Raw genomic sequence first — 22,049 nt, 5'->3', positions numbered from 1 at the left:
AGGTAGAACCCAAATGAGTTCTACCTGAAACCAAAAGGGTTATACATGGAACCAAAACGGGTTCTCCTATGGGGACAGCCAAAGAATTCTTTAAGGTTCTAGATTGCACCTTTTTTTCTGGTGTAGTGAAGGCTGTGCCCCCATGCGAAGCGTGGTGAGGGCGGTGTGGGATGTAGCGTGAGAGGGAGTGGATGTGGCTGCCATGGAAACCCCTTCTCCTTGGCTCAGAACAGAGTGGCTCTGGGGAAAGCCCCAGTGTGTCTTCTCTCTCTCTCTTCTCCTCTCCTTCCCTCTCCTGTCCTCTTAGCACTGCTGCTAACACTGTGCAGATCTGCCTCAGTAGATCCGCTAAAATGATTCAGGCTCCACATTTATACTGAACAGAAGTATAAACGCAACATGCAACATTTTCAAAGATTTGACTGAGTTGCATTTCATATAAGGAAATCAGTCAATTTAAATAAATTCATTAGACCCTATTCTATGGATTTCACATGACTGGGCAGGGTTGCAGCCATGGGTAGGCCTGGGAAGGCATAGTTCCATCCACTTGGCAGACAGGCCCACCCACTAGGGAGCCACGCCCAGCCAACCAGAATGAGTTTTTCTCCACAAAAGGGCTTTATTATAGACAGAAATACTCCTCAGCACCCCCCTCCCACACACACACACATCCTGGGCTGGCGTGGATACACATGGTATGCGGATGTGAGGCCGGTTGGACGTACTGCAAAATTCTCTAAAACGACGTGGCAGTCAGCTTATGGTAAAAAAATGAACATTCAATTATCTGGCAACAGCTCTGGTGGACATTCCTGCAGTCAGCATGCCAATTGCGTGCTCCCTCAAAACCTGAGACATCTGTGGCATTGTGTTGTGCGCAATTATTTTTGTTGTTGTGGCCTTTTATTGTCCCCAGCACAAGGTGCACCTGTTTAATGATGATGCTGTTTAATCAGTTTCTTGACATGCCACACCTGTCAGGTGGATGGATTATCTTAGCAAAGGAGAAATGCTCACTAACAGTGATATATATTTTAATTTCAGCTCATGAAACATGGGACCAACACTTTACATGTTGTGTTATTATTTTTGTTCAGTGTACATAATTGTGGGCTCAGAAACGTGTCAGTGGTTCCAATTAAAAGCATGTTCTTGTGACGTAAAATGGTCTACGAGGCTGGAAGAATAAGGTGTGTTAAACCAGCCACTGTATTTCAGTACACTCTCATCTTTTTCAGCCTCTTAGGTCCGAGTGTGTTGATTCATTATTCAGTTGGGTTTTTCCTCTCTGCTTCCAGCCCTCTCTGCCTGCCTCTGTAATGCAGTGGACTGGTGTTTTTGTTTTCAATACATGAGCCTGGCTGGTTTCATTAATCTCCTCTTCCATTTGCCTAGCAACAAAAACCTGCCAGAATGAAACAGAACAGAAGGAAAGGAACAGCGTAACACGGGGCAGCAATTTCCACAGTGAACAAATCAATAGCCTGGGATCTACCCAGCTAACAACAAACCTCCCCACAATTTTAGAGGACATTCCCTTGAAGGTCTCATTAGGTTATTTAACTAATGATTTAATAGGAACGTTCCCGTGATGTGCAAAGAATATTCCCAAGAGACTATTCCCTTCATGTAAAATATAACTTACCCAGAACGTGGTTGCCATGTTACCAATTTAAGATATTCATGTTCTAGACACGTTTCATGGGAACGTTGCAAGAACATTCATGGGTCCAGTTTTCTGATGGTTAGTAGAATATTTTATCCATGTCCCACCAAACATGTACACGGAGCATTGTTGCCATGTTCTCAGAACAAAATATGTTAAAGTTCTATACACGTTTAATGGGAACGCTGCAAGAACGTTTCTGTGTATCAGTTGTCAGGACATTTCCAAAGAAACGTCCCCCCCCCCCCAAAAAAAGTTTAATTACACATTTTAATTACACGTCACACCTTGTTACTGTTGCCAAGCCCATCAAGGCCCTGATTGGTTAACCACTGATCCATTTATACAGTAATTATTATTCAACATGTCCTCGCCTGGGATCTCACAACCACTTGGTTAACGGTACACTGATCTTCCCGCTACGCCACCATGTGTCAGGTATCGGTTAATTTGACTATTCTCATCATTGATTTGATTGACTTATTTTAGCAATTTAAGGTCTTTCTGTATAGTTGTCTAATGTTGGTGGGGCATGTTAACCTGTTTTAATGATACTCCTGAATAACATATTTTCTCTTGAGTGTACTTTTAAACAGAGCTGAGATTTACAGAAAAGGGCATTCACCCTATTGCTTACACCTATCACGTTGTTTCATCTACATAAGTGGCTAGGGAGGAGGGGTTATGGATTATTTTGGACAGGGCCTAACTATACTGGCCCAACAAGCACATGACCTAGAGATATCCCTTATTGGAACAGTGGTTAGGGCATTCGAGACCAACTAGGAGAATCACCCTACTCTCACTTTTTTTTGTTGAGCTTTTTTGTTGTTGTTACTTATACATATAATTTACATATTACATTTTATATACTACATAAATGGTACTTTTCTATACAGCATTCACCTGACAAAGATATATATATATATATATATATATATATATATATATATATATATATATATATATATATATATATACACACACAATACATTACCAAAAGTATGGGGTTGAGGTCAGGGCACTGTGCAGGCCAGTCAAGTTCTTCCACACCGATCTCGACAAACCATTTCTGTATGGACCTCGCTTTGTGCATGGGGCTATTGTCACGCTGAAACAAGAAAGGGCCTTCCCCGGATATGCATCTGTTTGTCACAGATACCTTAAAAAAAGGTAGGCGAGTGGATCAGAAAACAAGTCAGTATCTGGTGTGACCACCATTTGCCTCATGTAGTGCGACACACCTTCGCATAGTGTTGATCAAGCTGTTAATTGTGGCCTGTGGAATGTTGTCCCACTCCACTTCAATGGCTGTGCGAAGTTGCTGGATATTGGCGGGAACTGAAACATGCTGTCGTACACGTCGATCCAGAGCATCCCAAACATGCTCAATGGTTGATATGTCTTGTGAGTATGCAGGCCATGGAAGAACTGGGACATTTTCAGCTTCCAGGAATTGTGTACAGATCCTTGCAACATGGGGCCGTGCGTTATCATGCTGAAACATGAGGTGAGGCTGGCGGATGAATGGCACTACACCGGGCCTCAGGATCATGTCACAGTATCTCTGTGCATTCAAATTGCCATCGATAAAATGCAATTGTGTTCGTTGTCCGTAACTTATGCCTGCCCATACCGTAACCCCAATGCCAACATGGGGCACTCTGTTCACAACATTGACATCAGCAAACCGCTCGCCCACACGATGCACATACACGCGGTCTACTATCTGCCCGGTACAGTTGAAACCAGAATTAATCTGTGAAGAGCACACTTCACCAGCCTGCCAGTGGCCATCGAAAGTAAGCATTTTCCCACTGAAGTCGGTTACAACGCCAAACTGCATTCAGGTCAAGACCCTGGTGAGGACGTCAAGCTCGCAGATGAGCTTCCCTGAGGTTTCTGACAGTTTGTGCAGACATTCTTTGGTTGTGCAAACCCACAGTTTCATCAGCTGTCAGTGTAGCTGGTCTCAGACGATGGTCTCAGGTGAAGAAGCCGGATGTGGAGGTCCTGGGCTGACATGGTTACACATAGTCTGCAGTTGTGAGGCTGGTTGGATGAACTGCCAAATTCTCTAAAACAACGTTGGAGGTGGCTTATGGTAGAGAAATGAACATTAAATTATCTGTCAACAGCTCAGGTGGCCATTCCTGCAGTCAGCATACCAATTGCATGCTCCCTCAAGACTTAAGACATCTGTGGTATTGTGTTGTGTGACAAAACTGCTCATTTTATTGTCCCCAGCAACCTTGAGCTCCTGTGTAATGATCATCCTGTTTAATCAGCTTCTTGATATGCCCCACCTGTCAGACGTATGAATTGTCTTGGCAAAGGAGAAATACTCACAATAGCTGGGATGTAAACAAATCTGTGCACAAAATTTGAGAGAAATAAGCTTTTTGTGCGTATGGAACATTTCGGGGATCTTTTATTTCAGCTTATGAAACATGGGACCAACACTTTACAAGTCACATTTATATTTTTGTTCAGTATAGTTAGGCCCTGTCCTGTCCAGATGAAACCCTACCCCCATCCTCCCTAGGTCCTTGTGTAGATCTGAAACAACTTGATAGGTGTAAGGCTATAAGCAATAGGGTGAATGCACTTGGAAGTAAATCTCAGTTTTGTTAAAAGTACATTCACTATACACTTGTATTGATGATAGGGATTCAGAAGTATCAGGTTATCATGCCCCACCAACATTAGAAAACTATACTGAAAGCCCTTAAATTGCTGACATAAGTCAATCAAATAAATGATTAGAATAGTTAGATTAACCGATACAAGACACATACATAGTGTCGTAGCAGGATAATTGGTGTACCGTGAACCAAGAGGTTTTGAGTTCAAATCCCAGGTGAGGAATTGAGAATAATAATTACTGTGTAAATGAAAATGCACAATGTAATCAGGTATCTCAAGTGTGTCAAATATGCAAGTTGGAAACACTCCCACTGGGCACAGATGTAATTTCAACACCTAGTTTTGATTTACATTTGGTTGAGTTGTCAACTAATGTGAATTCAACGTGAAATCAACAAAAAAATGTCACCATGTCTTTGAATCTAGATTGAAAGTTGGGTGAAAAAAATATGAAATTCCCTTACGTCGGTGACTTTTCAACGTCATCACATAGACTTTTATGTTGTTGAAATGATGGTGAAACAGCGTGCTGTATGCTAAAAGCACTGCGTTTGTGAGTATCCATAACCTTGCCAACAGACAAAGAGCTGTGAATGGATCAGTAGTTCCCCAATCAGGGTCTTGATTGGCACGGTAACAGGCGTGGTGTGTAATGAAACCATTTTTGGCGGAGAGAACGTTTCACTGGTTCCATCAGGCGATGACCTGACAACTGACACACAGAAGTGTTCTTGCAACGTACCCATAAAAAGTGTCTAGAACATGAATATCTTATGTTCTGAGAATATGGCAACAATGTTCTGTGTTTGTTTGGTGGAACATTGATGAAATATTCTCCTAACCCTCAGAAAACTGGAAACATGAATGTTCTTGCAATGTTCTCATGAAACGTGTCTTGGAAATGTATATATTATATTCTGCGAACATGGCGACCACATGCTGTGGGACGTTGATGGAATATTCTCCTAACCCTCAGAAAATTGGACACAAATGTTTTTGCAACGTCCCATGAAATGTGTCTAGAACATTAATATTGTGTATTCGGAGAACATGGTATCCATGTTCTGGGTATGTTCTCTTTGACATTAAGGGAATGTTCTCTGACCTCTAACGCCAAAACATGCTAAAAAGGTTCTCAGAAGGTTTTTGCTAACATAGATAGAATGTTCCGTTAATTAACGGAAAACTGGACACTCAAACATTAGGGGAACATTATGGGTAACATTACAAAAATGTACACTCTCCCTAGAATTGTTAGCTGGGTAACATCTCTCCTGCCCAAACTATGACTCAGAGCTCGAGGGGAATCAATACGGCCTGTAAGTGATTGCCATAATGGGAGGCAGTGGTGGTGCTTGTGTTTGTCTCTTTTTGGTTGTGTGTGTGTGTGTGTGTGTGTGTGTGTGTGTGTGTGTGTGTGTGTGTGTGTGTGTGTGTGTTTGGCCCTGCATTTGTCTGTGTGTGTGTTTGGTCTTGTGTATGTACTCCAGTGAAGGCCAGACATATGGGGCATGGTTCATGGCGGGCAGACTGGACCTCACTCCCAGCCGGGGGTGTATGATAACAGTAATTCAATTGAGTTGGCGAGCAGAGGCCGATGGGGTTTACAAAGTGCGGGCAGGTGTGTGTGTTTGTGTCTGCGTCTGTGTGCGTCTTTGTTTGTGTATATCTGTGCGCATGAGTGTGTATGTGTTTGCCGGTGTGTGTGCGTGCCTTTGTTTGAGTTACTGTGTGTGTGTGTGTGTGTGTGTGTGTGTGTGTGTGTGTGTGTGTGTGTGTGTGTGTTTCTATGCTAGTGTGGGAGTTGACATTACAGGCAAGCCGTGATCTGTGATTGTGTGTTTTATTTCAGTAGGGGGCAACTTGAGAAGCCTGCCTCTTTCCCTCTGTGTCCAATAAAAAAATGATAAGTGGGAGTGGATTAATTATTGAAAAGCCTGTGGAGGCAGGAAGAGATGACATGTCCATACAGCTTGGGAGGTCAAGGGTCACCAATCTAACCAATGCCAGGGCCATATTTCTCCAACACTGACATGTCTGCTGAGGCATGTCCTGTTCTCCTGCTCCTCCTCCTGCCCAGTCCAGTTTGAACAACCATACCTTGTTGGGACCTGCCCACAGTGTTGGGGAGTAGTGAACAACATTTAGTTCTAGTAATCTACTAGTAAAATAATTACATTTTGCAGTAGATTGGTGGTAGTTGAACTAAATTCAAACCTTGGTAGTGTTTTCAGTAGTTAATAACTTTTTTGCCACGTAGTAGTGTTGCTAACTACTGGAACTACACATGACTTTCTTTTGTAAAAAATTCAATATGGGTGAAGTAGGGCAAGAATGTCCTTTCTTTTTCAGCATCAGACCAACCTAATTCTCACTTTAAAAATAGTTTGTGTGCCTAATTCAACTGCGTTTAATAGGCTAAATGACACATTCTGTTAACATCTGACTCCAGATTGAACTGTTCTTGCAATTTGTAGTCTATGACATTTCAGATTTAGATATGTGGATTTTTCACAAAGTAGTTTGGATGTAATGAACTACTTTTTCTAAGTAACTTCAGTTAAAGAGATTCTCCAGTAGTTGTGTATACTTTTTAGCCAGTAGTTCTGAAAGTAGCACGCACAAGCAAAAAGTAGTCCCCGATAATTGCATACTACGTTACATACGGTACCAGTCAAAAATTTGAACACACCTACTCATTCAAGGGTTTTTCTTTATTTTTACTGTTTTCTACATTGTAGAATAACAGTGAAGACATCACAACAATGAAATAACACGTATGGAATCATGTAGTAACCAAAAAAAGTGTTAAACAAATCAAAATACATTTTATATTTGAAATTCTTCAAAGAAGCCACCCTTTACCTTGATGACAGCTTTGCACACTCATGGCATTCTCTCAACCAGCTTCATGAGGTAGTCACCTGGAATGCATTTCAATTAACAGGTGTGCCTTGTTAAAAGTTCATTTGTGGAATTTCTTTCCTTCTTAATGCGTTTGAGCCAATCAGTTGTGTTGTGACAAGGTAGGGCTGGTAGACAGAAGATGGCCTTATTTGGTCATTGCTCTCTCTCGTGCTATGCTGTGTGTATCTTGCTAGCCGTCACTCAAAATGCGAGAGGCTGAAGTTCATTGGCTAGAACTTGAACTGCTAGGGGTCTACCCACGTGGGGGAAAATGGCGCAGCATGGCTTCCAGAAAAAACAATCACTTTCAAACTAGGGATTTTGTGGCTAACTGAGGTAAGACAGTAATTCTGCTCATAGATTATGCATGAATGAACTACACATCCAGCCCGAAAGCGGGAGATTTAAAAATGACTCCGGGAACATGTTATTAAGTTATTAAAAATATATTCTTCTTAAGAGTAGCTTTAGTGTAGCTTAGCTTCTTCCAGTGTGAAGTACTTGGTAGCTTGGTAAGCTACATTTTCAGAGAAGCTTCCCCGACGTTGCCTGACCAAATGGAAACAAACAGCCGATTCCCCACCAAAACCACGCCACACTTCCCACATTCCCCAGTCTCCTCTCCCCTCTATTCTTCTGTTCCTGCACATGCTGTACTCTAATCCAAAGCTAATTAAGACACCAACTGTGTGTTGTGCTCTCTCTCTGTGTGTGTGTGTGTACTTGCGTTTGTGCATGCGTGCGTGTTAGTCTCTGTTGCCTCCACATGAGACAGTATTGTGCCCTGGTTGGGACGGGGAGAGATTCATGTAGCAGTGGGTGTGTGTGGGGGTGGGGGGTGGGTGTGATGGATGCAAGCCCAAAATGCCCAGATTGTAAGCTCATGGTGACACTTTAATGAGAAGAGCTCAATATGCTGCCTGCCTCTGGCTTATGGGATCCCAGGCACTCAGCCTGCAGACTGAGTGGTACCCCTGCCAGACTCCTGTCCTGTGATACTGTGACAATCCATTGTGCCCTCCAGACCCAGTTAAAATACGGAGCATGCATAGTTGGCTGAATCAGATGATGGCCAGCCTAAGGCCATATTGTCTGATATAGGCATTGGGAACAGGTGCTAGTCACCAATAAACCATGGTGAATTCGTTATATCTCGCATCAAGTCATATTGTATTCAGAGCGTTTCCTGCCGGGTCAGCTATAGCTATAAAATTGCTTCCATTCAGGTATTCCATGCATTATCCATTCAGCATTATCCAGCAGGAGCTCAGGAGCAACTCATTCTGAGAAATGTTCAAATCTCAGTTGATTAGAAGCGTAATCCTTTCATGCCCCCATTTTCCCATCCATTGGGATTCTAAATATAGGCTATGAATACTAGTAGGGATCCGGTTCACATGCAAGGTCTGATTACCACATGAGTGTAGCCCTCCTCGGGCACACGACGGTCATGGCTGGTAGAATTGTAGAACGGCACTGTGCCACTCTCAGGCTCCCATCATATTGGCAGGCTACAGTTCGACTGTAGTTAGAGCTTGTTGTTCTAGAGAGCAGGAGAGAGAGAGAGAGAGAGGGAGAGAGAGAGAGAGAGAGAGAGAGAGAGAGAGAGAGAGAGAGAGAGCAGGGCTTTAAATTCCCTATTCGTACCACCACAGACCATGGCAACTAATCTCCAAAGAAACACACTTCCTGTAGCTCCCCCTGTTCCTCTCTGGCCTTTGATTGTGATAAAGGCAGGCAGAAGGATACGTCTGACCCAGTCTCCCCTTTGCCCCCTCCCCAGCTATGTCGGGGACCAGAAGTCCACACAAGGATAATAAAACAAGAACAATTCATAAAGTGGGGACATTTTGCCTGAAAATGCTATTTTAGGCTTAGGGATTAGGTTTAGGGCTACAATTAGGGTTAGAGTTAGGGTTTTGGGTTAAGGTTATGGGTTTGGGGTTAGGGAAAATATGTTTTTTATTGTTTGGTCCCCACAAGGACAGTAAAACAAAGGTGTGTGTGTGTGAGGGTGTGTGCGTTCGTTCATTCGTGGAAATAACAAATGGTTAAAGAATAAGGTTAAAGAGAGTGGACTTATCCCTTCTTCTCTTTTCCTTTGTCCCTGTAAAATCTCTGTCTCTCTCAGGCTAAAACTCTCATGCTATATCACATTCATCTTTCACATGACTGACTCATTAATACAGTTCCTCTACAGAAGTTTTCCATGGTCAATTATAGAGAGGATTTATGTGAAAAGCTAATCTAGCCAGCAATGCTGAGGTAACACTGTATCACACAGAGAGGAGCTGGAGAAACCCAAGATGATGGTCTAAATTACATAAAAACAATAGAGGATCAGGATGTGGTTTGTATATCAGCTTCTACATGGGAACTAACAATGTTCCAGTACAGGATATCCTCAATATGGCAGATCTAATGATCTATGAACAAGACAGAAACAGGAAGAGAATATTATGAAGAGGGTAGCTCTCTCTCTCTCTCTCTCTCTCTCTCTCTCTCTCTCTCTCTCTCTCTCTCTCTCTCTCTCTCTCTCTCTCTCTCTCAGCAGGTGTAATCTTGGGCCGCTTGGCTGGGATCTGAGATCTGCAGCTCTGTGCCTCTATTTATGGCTCTCACATGCATCCTGTCTGATAACTGTGCCAAACCGGGCTGGGATAGGATGGGGTGGGTTAGATGAGATGGGGCGGGGCGGGGCGGGGTTGACCTGGACTGGTCCTGGACTGGTCTTGGACTTTGAAAGGGTGGGATGGGGTGGGGTTGGTTGGGGTGGGCACTAGCCCCCTGCACCACACCCTATGCACATCAAAGTCTCCACAGCGCAATCCATTTAGCCTATAGCAGACCTTCCCTGTCCCTGTGCTACTGTATGTGTAAATACACTATGACAGGGTCTTCCTGGCTGGCACTTTCCTGTAGAAGTTTTTGCCTTCTGAACTAGCTCCTGTGCATTCTGCTTTTGTTTGTTCAAATAGCAATTTATGGATGTTTGATCATTATGTTTAAGACCAAAGTGAATCCCGGTGAGGTAGCACCATTTGTTCCAACATTTTTACCAGACATGCCACTATGCAAATCTTATGCCATTAGTAATCCTAACATGCAATACATGTTGCTTTAAAAAACATACAGTGCTCTACCTATAATACAATTAACAGACACTCACCTCTATTCCTCAACCCCAATATCTATTTACCTCAGCCCACTTACCCACTTACCCACACACCTAAACCCAATTACCCACTCACCCCAGCCCTGTTACTCCCATGCCCTAACCCTACACCCACATGTCAATACCCTAAAACTGATACAATACCGATACACCCATATCCTAGCCCTAAATGCCCTATTTGTTACTCATAGACCCCAGTTATTTTGCCAATACATGTTAATTTTCATGTTAATTGCCTATCTCAGCCCTGTTACCCACTTTCCTTAGGCCTGTATTCCAAATAACCAACAGTAACCTATATCCAGCTATTTGCTGCACATCCAAACCCTGTTATTTCCATATCTTAGTCATCAAATCAGATGTATTTATAAAGCCCTTTATACATCAGTAGATGTCACAAAGTGCTTATACAGAAACCCTGCCTAAAACCCCAAAGAGCAAGCAATGCAGATGTAGAAGCAGTGGCTAGGAAAAACTCCCTAGAAAGGCAGGAAGCTATGAAGAAACCTAGAGAGGAACCAGGATCTGAGGGGTGTCCAGTCCTCTTCTGGCTGTGCTGGTAGAGATTATAAGAGTACATGGCCATTAAGGCTAGATTGTTCTTCAAGATGTTCAAACGTTCATATATGACCAGCAGGGTCAAATACTAATCACAGTGGTTGTAGAGGGTGCAACAAGTCAGCACCTCAGGAGTAAATGTCAGTTGGCTTTTCATAGCCGAGTATTCAGAGGTCGAGACAGCAGGTGCGGCAGAGAGCGGGAGGGAGGGAGAGAGTGAGAGAGAGAGAGAGAGAGAGAGAGGGGGTTGAAAACAGCAGGTCTGTGACAAGGTAGCACGTCCGGTGAACAGGTCAGGGTTGTCAGAATTGATTTGAATGGGTAATAGGCATTCATCCAGACTCATTACCTGTATGAGCCTTGTATATCCCTAAACCCCATTACTCATACTGTATAAACCAGGTAAATCCATGGGCACACTCATATAGAAGAGGTTTACCCCAGTGCCGTAGCTTCCAGGTCTAGCTTCAACATTCATACAAACCAGGTCTACACTTGTACTTTAGCCCCAATATTCGTACAGACCAGGTGTACACCTGCACGTCAAACTCAATATTGATTCAAACAAAACAGGTCTACTGCTACAGGTCTGTCAGCACCAATTATCATAACAATAGGAGTACTCCTGCATTTCAGCCCCAATATTCATACAAATCAGGTCTACACCTGTACTTCAGCTCCAAATGACGTACCTATGAAGTCTGCGCCGGTGCCTGAACCCAATTAGTCAACTAAGCCAGGTCTTAATGTGTCAAAGCCTGAATACTCATAAACTGTATACCAGGTCTATCCCTACACCTCAGCTCCAGTACTCCTACAAACCAGGTCTACACCTTTGACTCAGTCCCAATACTAATATAAACCAGATCTACATCTGCATATCTTGGCCCAAAAACTAAAACGAACCAGGTTTACACCTGTAGTTATGTCCAAATTCTCTGAAAAACCAGGTCTACCCGAGTGACTATTCAGCAACTCACATAAACCAGTTCTACCATTGTGTAAGAGACACTAAACAAATGTATTGACATTCAATATTTGTTAAGTTATTACACTAATTCATGGCCAATTCTCCCCTTGAAATAACAAAATGACATTTTACAATACCTCTGTTTTTAAACATATTTAAAGGCTAATGGATAATGGTAAAATCATCTGAAAGATCGTCTTGAATTAAGTATATCCATATCCCGACTAAACTTCAATCTACTGAAACAATAAATAATCTGCTATGATTAAATATACTGTAGATAATAAATTAGACTCACTGCATTTTCCCATCGGTCACAAATGTGACGGCTAAGATAATTTCATACACAACAGGCATCATGGGTTCAATGGATTCAAACTGAAGGCACCTATGACAACTAGACCCTTTAAACATTATATTTACAAAGAAAATATTTCAACATTTCAACAATTCATTTTTTTAAGTTGTTGAATAAAGACTTCTGGTGTCAAATCGTCTGTAAAAGTACACCTTGGAGATTTATGCTTGTGGTCTTCACCATTTTGAGAAATCATATGAAACTTCCCTGAATCACACTAGACACCTTAACAATGCAAAATATGGGACTTATTTGTTAATGAAGTACAACTTTAACTTCCCTAGAGGCTCTAACGTACAAACATTTCCCTTCTTCACTGTTGTGACCGCTGGGACGAAATGGGTTATTAATGGACTCTTTTAACTACTTATGGGAAAACAACTTTCATCAAAGGTAACATGGGTAGATTAAATGGAAACCCTTCAACATGGCAGCTAGCAGCTGGAGGGTTGGGTGGTACTGAACTGCCACATAGTTTCATGGCTCCACTGAACCATGTGCTCTGCGATGGAATGTGAAAAGCAAGTATCAGCACTATCGGCTCTAGAAAAAAAAAGCCCAAACAAAACAGTAGGCATCTCTACCCCTCAGGCTGTTCCTGGCTGACCAACGACCTCCCGCCCCACTAGGTTGTTCATCTCTTGCCAGCCTTGAGAGTGAAAGGTTTAATCAGCTGAATTACTGGAAGTTATCGGTCTCAATCAATTAGGTCTTACAGGGAGAGCCGTGTGACCTCCTCCCACTGCAGCTCTGACCAATCCCAACAGCTATAGGGAGGGAGGGGATTCCTATCAGTCACACAGCACAGAACCTGCTTCCCTGCCTTACAGGGTAGAGGCAGTCAGGCAAACACATAGGCTATGCCCTCAGACTCTGTCAAAGAGATACAATCCACTCACTCCTACTCCTACTAACACAAACAGTGCTGTGTACACACTGTAACTGGCTGCACACACAGACTGATTGACGGGGGGGGATGTACAAACACACAGGCTCCTATGACCTACACACACAAACAGACTGAAAGCAAGACACGTGCCCAAGAACGACGTGCAAAAAACAGTGCGGAACTCAAGAATATCCTCTGAAAATGCATATTATAAATGCACGGGGACTGTAAATTTTCAGTACATTCAGATTCTCCCTAACAGTATTGCAGACAGTGCTATAAAATGATAGCAACGGACTTTCACCACAAGATCAGAGAAGTTGGTTAAAAACACATTGACAGAGCTCATGTGGAGAAGGTCTCTGGTTATGGCAGGGGGGAGGGAGGGGGGGGGGGGGGGTTATAGATAAGGGTGTGCCCTCCCTTCTCATTCCACAGAAGTGTGTGAGGCCTTTATCAGTCTGCCCTATCAGCCCCGCTGCTGTCATGCAGGAAAGACACTCCGCCGAGGTGAATGTCTAGCCCCTTCAACCTTTGAAACATGCTGGCTCGTCCCTCCTGCCAGAGGGAAAGGTCCGCTGTTGCTAGTTACCTACCTCTCCGATCAAGGTGCGTGATTAATGGATCTAACTGGGGAAATCTGAAGAATGTTCAGCAATTTCACGGAAGTTTGACTAGCAAAATGCATATATTACTATCAAGACCAACGATTGGTCACATTTCTAGTGGTTCCAACCACACTGTACTGTACATGACCAGGTCACATGTGTTGTTGTTCTGTTTGGCCAAGGGCTTAGCATGGGTTGGTTATGCTGGAACAGAACAGAGTAAGAGCTGCATTTGTTAACTGGTGAGAATGAAGGAAAACAGCCCTGCAGATTAGATTAACAGTGGACTATGACTGACACTCACACAGCAGAGCTATAGGCTCACCCCTCACCCATTCCACCCCCCCCCCTCACCCCCCCTCGCCTTGTGTTAGTCCTCACATGACTAGCTCTCCTCTGCACACTGCACTGGCCCTCTGTCCTTGTGTTGTATCTCTGCTCTGCGCTCTGTTTGGGCAGTCAGCATGGTGAAGTACTATATGTGCAGGGCTGGGTGTCTCTGGGTGGCTAAATAGGCCACTAATGATCTATTTAGTCCACCAAAACTAAGAAGTGAGGGATTCTGAGCCAGCTTGTGAACAAAGCTACCATACAGTGCCTAGCTGTGTTTGACATGCGGATGTGACAGAGGCTGTGACGTTCCTTTTTCAGGCTCTTTAGATAAAACAGGATGGCACGTCCTCTAATTGTGTATGAGCATGACTAAATTGTGTATGTAAATCATTATGGAATTTCTTTGCTTATATACTGTTAGAATGGACGGTTTTCTGACTAAGGTTGCCTTAGTCATATGGTGTACAGTATTGTTGTTTAACTGGCTGAACTAATGATTTTCATAATGAGTTTGACTTACTCTCATAGACATACACTCATGAAGACGAATATGGACATACTGTACACTCATATAGGCATACTGTACATTCATGTAGACATACTGTACACTCATATAGACATACTGTACACCCATGTTTACATATCGAACACTCATACATACATACTGTACACATATAGATTTATGAGGACTCATAGACGAGACGAAGTGTGACAATGATGCAGTGTAGTTATTCAGGCGCTCCAGATCCCTCCGAGGTCATGTGTCTGGTGAGAGGTTAGGCATGGCTGTGTGTCACATTGTCACCTGACCCAAAGTCTTCTGTTTTGCTGAATGAATTACAGAACAAGATTTGTGCAGAGATGTCCACATTTCTCTTAACTGGCTACCACGTGTGTTTGTGTTAGCAAAAAGCTAGTATGTTTGTGTGGGTGAGTGTAAAGTATGGTATAATCAGCTTGTGACTATGTGCCTGTAATCAGCTGTGTGTGTGTATATATTTTATTGCGCATGTGTATTTGTGTGTGTGTGTTATTGCGCATGTGTTTACAGTATGTGTGTGTGTGTGTGTGTGTTTGTGTGTGTGTGGGTGTCAGTGAGCGCTCTGAGTGTTGGGGGAAGGGTAGCTAGCTAAGTGAGTGAAAATTCAGAACAGTGCTAGCTAGTATGCATTTGCATGTGTAGATAGATACAGTCCACACAGTAGGGGGTGGATAACATAGAATTACATGAGAAGTAAACCGATAAACATGTATTTTATAAGCCATGGAGGGATGATAGACTGGCGCAGATGGGTAGTACGTGTTTCTCTTACACAATCCCCGAATTTCCATTGAGCGAAGAGTGCCGTAATCAGCACATAGAGTTCCTCCTGGAGGTCACCAGCCCCCAGAGCACCGTGTTTCTCCATCTGCAGTAACGTAACCCTTTATGCACATGCCTACATAATCATAGAACTGCGGTGTATTCACCAATGAAATGAGGATAACTATGTGGTCAATTCGCCATGTAACAAGATAATGGTTGACAATGCACCAAGGTTATAGGAGAAACAGACAGGGCCAAATAAATAGCTAGGTTTCCACCCAGTTGGCGACAGATTTTCACGCGAATATTCCAAAATCTGTACCCCAGAGGTCTTAGTCCTTCAAACTGACTTGTTGAGGATAACATGCTGTGCGTGATGACTTAGTGTACATAAATAACACTTTTGCACTGACGTTTCCATGTACCGAATAAAAAGCAGAAGTTCAATGGGTTGGGATAAATAGCAAACTTTCTCAATCTGGTTTAAGTGCATGCTGTCTAAACAACAGTTCGCTGATCAAGTGGACAGGGTAGGTTATACGATGAGATATGGTGCCCTCAATATGTATTGGAAATTTGCGTCAAACTCATCACCGTCTATCACTTAACCACCATGAAGGCCATCATAAATTATGATTTAATCTGCCTATAAACTCTTGATGCGTTCCAAGGTCGTAGTGGTAGTACAATTTAGCATGTCATTGAGTTTCCACCTCAATTGTGGCATAATTAATTTTACCGACACAAAAAAATCTACATTTATGAATTCGTACTGACACTTTGTGTTTCCATCACACTTGTCGTGATTTGTTTTATATGGCATGACTTCACTCGCTTTAAAACTGTGGATGAAAACATAATTAATGTCATAGAAAAATCTGTATTGTAGAGCTGGTGAAACATAGAGAGACATACTGTAGATGAAGTGACATAATCCAGCAGGAAGGAATCCCACAAGACTCAACACTGTGGTTTTCCGTGAGCACCGGCTTGTCACACTGCAGGCTTCTGAGAGAGAGGGAGAGAGGGAGAGAGGGAGAGAGAGAGAGAGACTCACATGGCCGAAAGTAAGTCACATGGGCTCACCATGTGCAGCTGCTCTGTGTCGGGTGGACTGGGTCGGCTGCACTGGAGCTCAGCCTCTCGGCTCCACACAACAATCCCCTGTTTGTGTGTCTCTCTCTCTCCTTCTCTCTCTCTCTCTCTCTCTCTCTCTGTGTGTCTGAGTGAGAGCCTTTGTGCTTGTGTCGCTGAATGTGTGCATGTCTGTGTGTGTATGTGTGAGTGTGTCGTTGTGTCTGTACTTGTGTTTGTCTGTGTCTCTCTGTGCATCTGTTTATGTTCCTGTGCACCCACCAGGGCCTGAGAGACTGTAGGGAGAGGGAGACAGAGAGAGCAATAAAGAGACAGAGGGAGATAGAGACAGCGGGAAAGGGAGAGGCGGTAGGATGGGGATGGAGACAAGGTTCAGGTTCTTTGTGTCTGTACTTGTGTTTGTCTGTGTCTCTCTGTGCATCTGTTTATGTTCCTGTGCACCCACCAGGGCCTGAGAGACTGTAGGGAGAGGGAGACAGAGAGCGCAATAAAGAGACAGAGGGAGATAGAGACAGCGGGAAAGGGAGAGGCGGTAGGATGGGGATGGAGACAAGGTTCAGCATCAGTCACCGTCTAATTCCTGAGCACTGCATGCTGGCTCTCCCCGCTGCTCTAGAGTGTCTGGGTACCTAATGGAGTCTGAAAACAAACCACTGGAGCACCATAAACAGCAGCTGTCCCTACGGCCACACGGACAGCTCTGTGAAGGTATGCCACACAGACCGACACACTGCTGTCCCCATAGTTCTGCGAGGTACGCCACACAGACAGACACACTGCTGGCCCCATACTTCTGTGAGGTTTCGCCACACAGACAGACACACTGCTGTCCCCATACTTCTGTGAGTTATGCTACACAGACAGACACACTGCTGTCCCCATAGTTCTGTGAGGTATGCCACACAGAGTGACACACTGCTGTCCCCATAGTTCTGTGAGGTATGACACACAGACAGACACACTGCTGTCCCCAAACTTCTGTGAGGTATGCCACACAGACAGACAGACTGCTGTCCCCATAGTTCTGTGAGGTACGCCACACAAACGGACACACCGCTGTCCCCATAGTTCTGTGAAGATACGCCACACGGATAGAGTGGCATGAAGGTAGACCACCCCAGCAAAGCCACCCCTATATCCCATAGCTAAACATGACACACCTACCTCCTAAACAGACAACTACCCTACACAGGTGGAGGAGGAGAGGGGGGGGGGGGGGGGGTGTTAGAGGAGGAGGATGAGGGGTCAGTTGGGCGGCAGTAGGATTAGCTAGGTATGGCATTCGATGACAAGGAGCAGGTCATGGCTTAACCTTGAGATCCCTGTTGTCTCCGCGATAACGGTAACTGGAGACCAGCCAGGTCTCCTCTCTCTCTCTCCAGCCACACAGGGCTGAGGTCACTCAGCGCCGTTGTATGGCCAGTTCAGAGTAAAGTAAAGGGAGAAATGTGTTCAAGACAAAACATTGCTGTCCTAGATTTCAACAGGGTTATGTCGGTATTGTTCTTTAGAATCCAAACATCCTATTATTCATTGTGATCATGGCAGCCAGAGATGTAGGATCTTCATTTGGATCTTAATTTGATCATTCTTTTGTTGCTGGGAATTTTTCTGCACAGCAAGAAATGCAAACTTGTAGTGTATTTGATGTTTAAAAAGGCTTCTAAAGTTTGTAATTTCCACTTGAAAATGTCAGACTTGATTTGCCCTAACGAAAAATGTATCAACCCCTACAAAAATATTCCATTAATTATAATCCACATAATTCACATTTCCTGTTGCTGCAGGATTATTTAACTGCTGTAGCAAACCTGCTCAAATTAAGATCCTACATCTGTAGCTACTATTGTGGGGCGTAAACAGACACTGGCCTGGATATGGAGAGGGGGCTCATCAAAATCAAGCCAGCTTCAAACAGGAGCCTGGGGTGGAGGGGTGGAGGGAAGGAGGGTATGATGTGGGTATGGAAAAGTGGGTTATGATGATGCGGGGGACATGGAGGGGTTGGATGAGTTCAGAGATGGGGCATATAAGGGTTGATGTGGGCATTTGATTGGGGTAGGGTAGTGAAAGTAGTGAGAGTGAGATGGAGGAGGAGGGGGATGGGTCCACCATGGAATGTGGTAGTGTGTAGGGGGACATGGAGGCCGGGAAGGGGGCACAGAGGGATGGTGTAGTGTGTAGGGGGACATGGAGGGGGAGAAGGGGCACAGATGGATTGTGGTAGTGTGTAAGGGGACATGGAGGGTGGGAAGGGGGCACAGAGGGATGGTGTAGTGTGTAGGGGGACATGGAGGGTGGGAAGGGGGCACAGAGGGATGGTCTAGTGTGTGGGGGGACATGGAGGGTGGGAAGAGGGCACAGAGTGATGGTGTAGTGTGTAGGGGGACATGGAGGGTGGGAAGAGGGCACAGAGGGATGGTCTAGTGTGTAGGGGGACATGGAGGGTGGGAAGGGGCCACAGAGGGATGGTGTAGGGGGACATGGAGGGTGGGAAGAGGGCACAGAGTGATGGTGTAGTGTGTAGGGGGACATGGAGGGTGGGAAGAGGGCACAGAGTGATGGTGTAGTGTGTAGGGGGACATGGAGGGTGGGAAGAGGGCACAGAGGGATGGTCTAGTGTGTGGGGGGACATGGAAGGTGGGAAGGGGGCACAGAGGGATGGTGTAGTGGGTAGGGGGACATGGAAGGTGGGAAGAGGGCACAGGGGGATGGTGTAGTGTGTGGGGGGACATGGAAGGTGGGAAGAGGGCACAGAGGGATGGTGTAGTGTGTAGGGGGACATGGAGGGTGGGAAGAGGGCACAGGGGGATGGTGTAGTGTGTGGGGGGACATGGAGGGGTTGGCATTGAGATGGGATAGGTCATGTGGTGTGTTGCAAGAGGTGCGAGGGCCCTGGCGATAACGCAGGGCAGGCTGGGCAGTGTATGGTGGAGGTGCTGGAGCACCCATTCCTGGGGCTGTGCTGCCTCTCCAGCCTCTGTATGGAGCTCATTGTTCCTAATCCGGTCATGAGAGAAGCCAGATCACATGCAACAGCTACACACTCCCACAGATACCAACCAACACAGATCCACCGCCGCACAGATCCACAGGGTTGTTGGTTGTCACACACACACACACACACACACACACACACACACACACACACACACACACACACACACACACACACACACACACACACACACACACACACACACACACACACACACACACACACACACAGAGTCAATGTGTGGGGCACCAGTGGCAAGGTAATTCAGGTAATAGGTACATGTAGGTAGAGTTATTAAAGTGACTATGCATAGATAATAACAGAGAGTGGCAGCAGCGTAGAAGAGGGGGTGGGGGTTAATGCAAATAGTCTGGGTAGCCATTTGATTAGATGTTCAGGAGTCTTATGGCTTGGGGGTAGAAGCTGTTTAGAAGCCTCTTGGACCTAGACTTGGCGCTCTGGTACCGCTTCCCGTGCGGTAGCAAAGAGAACAGTCTATGACTAGGGTGGCTGGAGTCTTTGACAATTTTTAGGGCCTTCCTCTGACACCGCCTGGTATAGAGGTCCTGGATGGCAGGAAGCTTGGCCCTGGTGATGTACTGGGCTGTACGCACTACCCTCTGTAGTGCCTTGCGGTTGGAGGCCGAGCAGTTGCCATACCAGGCAGTGATGCAACTCGTCATGATGCTCTTGATGGTGCGACTGTAAAACCTTTTGAGGATCTGAGGACCCATGCCAAATCTTTTCAGTCTCCTGAGGGGGAATACGTTATGTCGTGCCCTCTTCATGACAGTCTTGGTGTGCTTGGACCATGTTAGTTTGTTGGTGATGTGGACGCCAAGGAACTTGAAGCTCTCAACCTGTTCCGCTACAGCCCCGTCGATGAGAATGGGGGCGTGCTCAGTCCTCCTTTTCCTGTGGTCCACAATCATCTCCTTTGTCTTGATCACGTTGAGGGAGAGATTGTTGTCCTTGCACCACACGATCAGGTCTCTGACCTCCTCCCTATAGGCTGTCTCATCGTTGTCGATGATCAGGCCTACCACTGTTGTGTCATCGGCAAACTTAATGATGGTGTTGGAGTCGTGCCTGGCCCGTGCAGTCATGAGTGAACGGGAGGGGACTGAGCACACACCCCTGAGGGGCCCCAGTGTTGAGGATCAGCTTGGCAGATGTGTTGTTACCTACCCTTACCACCTGGGGGCGGCCCGTCAGGAAGTCCAAAATCCAGTTGCAGAGGGAGGTGTTAAGTCCCAGGGTCCTTAGCTTAGTGATGAGCTTTGAGGGCACCATGGTGTTGAACGCTGACCTGTAGTCAATGAATAGCATTCTTACATAGGTGTTCCTTTTGTCCAGGTGTGAAAGGGCAGTGTGGAGTGCAATAGAGATAGCATCATCTGTGGATCTGTTGGGACTGTATGCAAATTGGAGTGGGTCTAGGGTTTCTGGGATAATGGTGTTGATGTGAGCTATGACCAGTCTTTCAAAGCATTTAATGGCTACAGCTGTGAGTGCTACGAGTCGGTAGTCATTAGTTAGGCAGGTTACCTTAGTGTTCTTGGGCACAGGGACTATGGTGGTCTGCTTGAAACATGTTGGTATTACAGTCTCAGACAGGGAGAGGTTGAAAATGTCAGTGAAGACACTTGCCAGTTGGTCAGCGCATGCTCGGAGTAGACGTCCTGGTAATTCGTCTGGCCCTGCGGCTTTGTGAATGTTGACCTGTTTAAAGGTCTTACTCACATCGGCTGCGGAGAGTGGGATCACACAGTCGTCCGGAACAGCTGATGCTCTTATGCAAGTTTCAGTGTTACTTGCCTCGAAGCGAGCATAGAAGTAATAGTTGGCTCTTGTCACTAGGCAGCTCTTGGCTGTGCTTCCCTTTGTAGTCTGTAATAGTTTGCAAGCCCTGCCACATCCGACGAGCGTCAGAGCCGGTGTAGTACGATTTGATCATAGTCCTGCATTGACGCTTTGCCTGTTTGATAGTTGGTCGGAGGCTAAAGCGGTATTTCTTATAAGCTTCCGGGTTAGCATCCCGCTCCTTGAAAGAGGCAGTTCTACCCTTTAGCTCAGTGAGAATGTTGCCTGTAATCCATGGCTTCTGGTTGGGGTATGTACGTACAGTCACTGTGGGAACGACGTCATCGATTAACTTATTGATGAAGCCCGTGACTGATGTGATGTACTCTTCAATGCCATCGGAAGAATCCCGGAACATATTCCAGTTTTTGCTAGTAAAACAGTCCTGTAGTTTAGCATCTGGTTCATCTGACCACTTTTTTATTGATCGAGTCACTGGTGCTTCCTGCTTAAATTTTTGCTTGTAAGCAGGAATCAGAAGGATAGAATTATGGTCAGATTTGCAAAATGGAGGACAAGGGAGAGCTTTGTACACGTCTCTGTATGTGGAGTAAAGGTGGTCTAGAGTTTTTTTCCCCTCTGGTTGCACATTTAACATGCTGATAGAAATTAGGTAAAACTGATTTGTTTCCCTGCATTAAAGTCCCCGGCCACTAGGAGTGCCACCTCTGTAT

Source organism: Salvelinus namaycush, chromosome 3, assembly GCF_016432855.1.
Source record: "Salvelinus namaycush isolate Seneca chromosome 3, SaNama_1.0, whole genome shotgun sequence".
Classification (NCBI taxonomy): domain Eukaryota; kingdom Metazoa; phylum Chordata; class Actinopteri; order Salmoniformes; family Salmonidae; genus Salvelinus; species Salvelinus namaycush.
The sequence above is the reverse complement of the archived record's forward strand: the minus strand, read 5'-3'. Positions refer to the sequence as shown.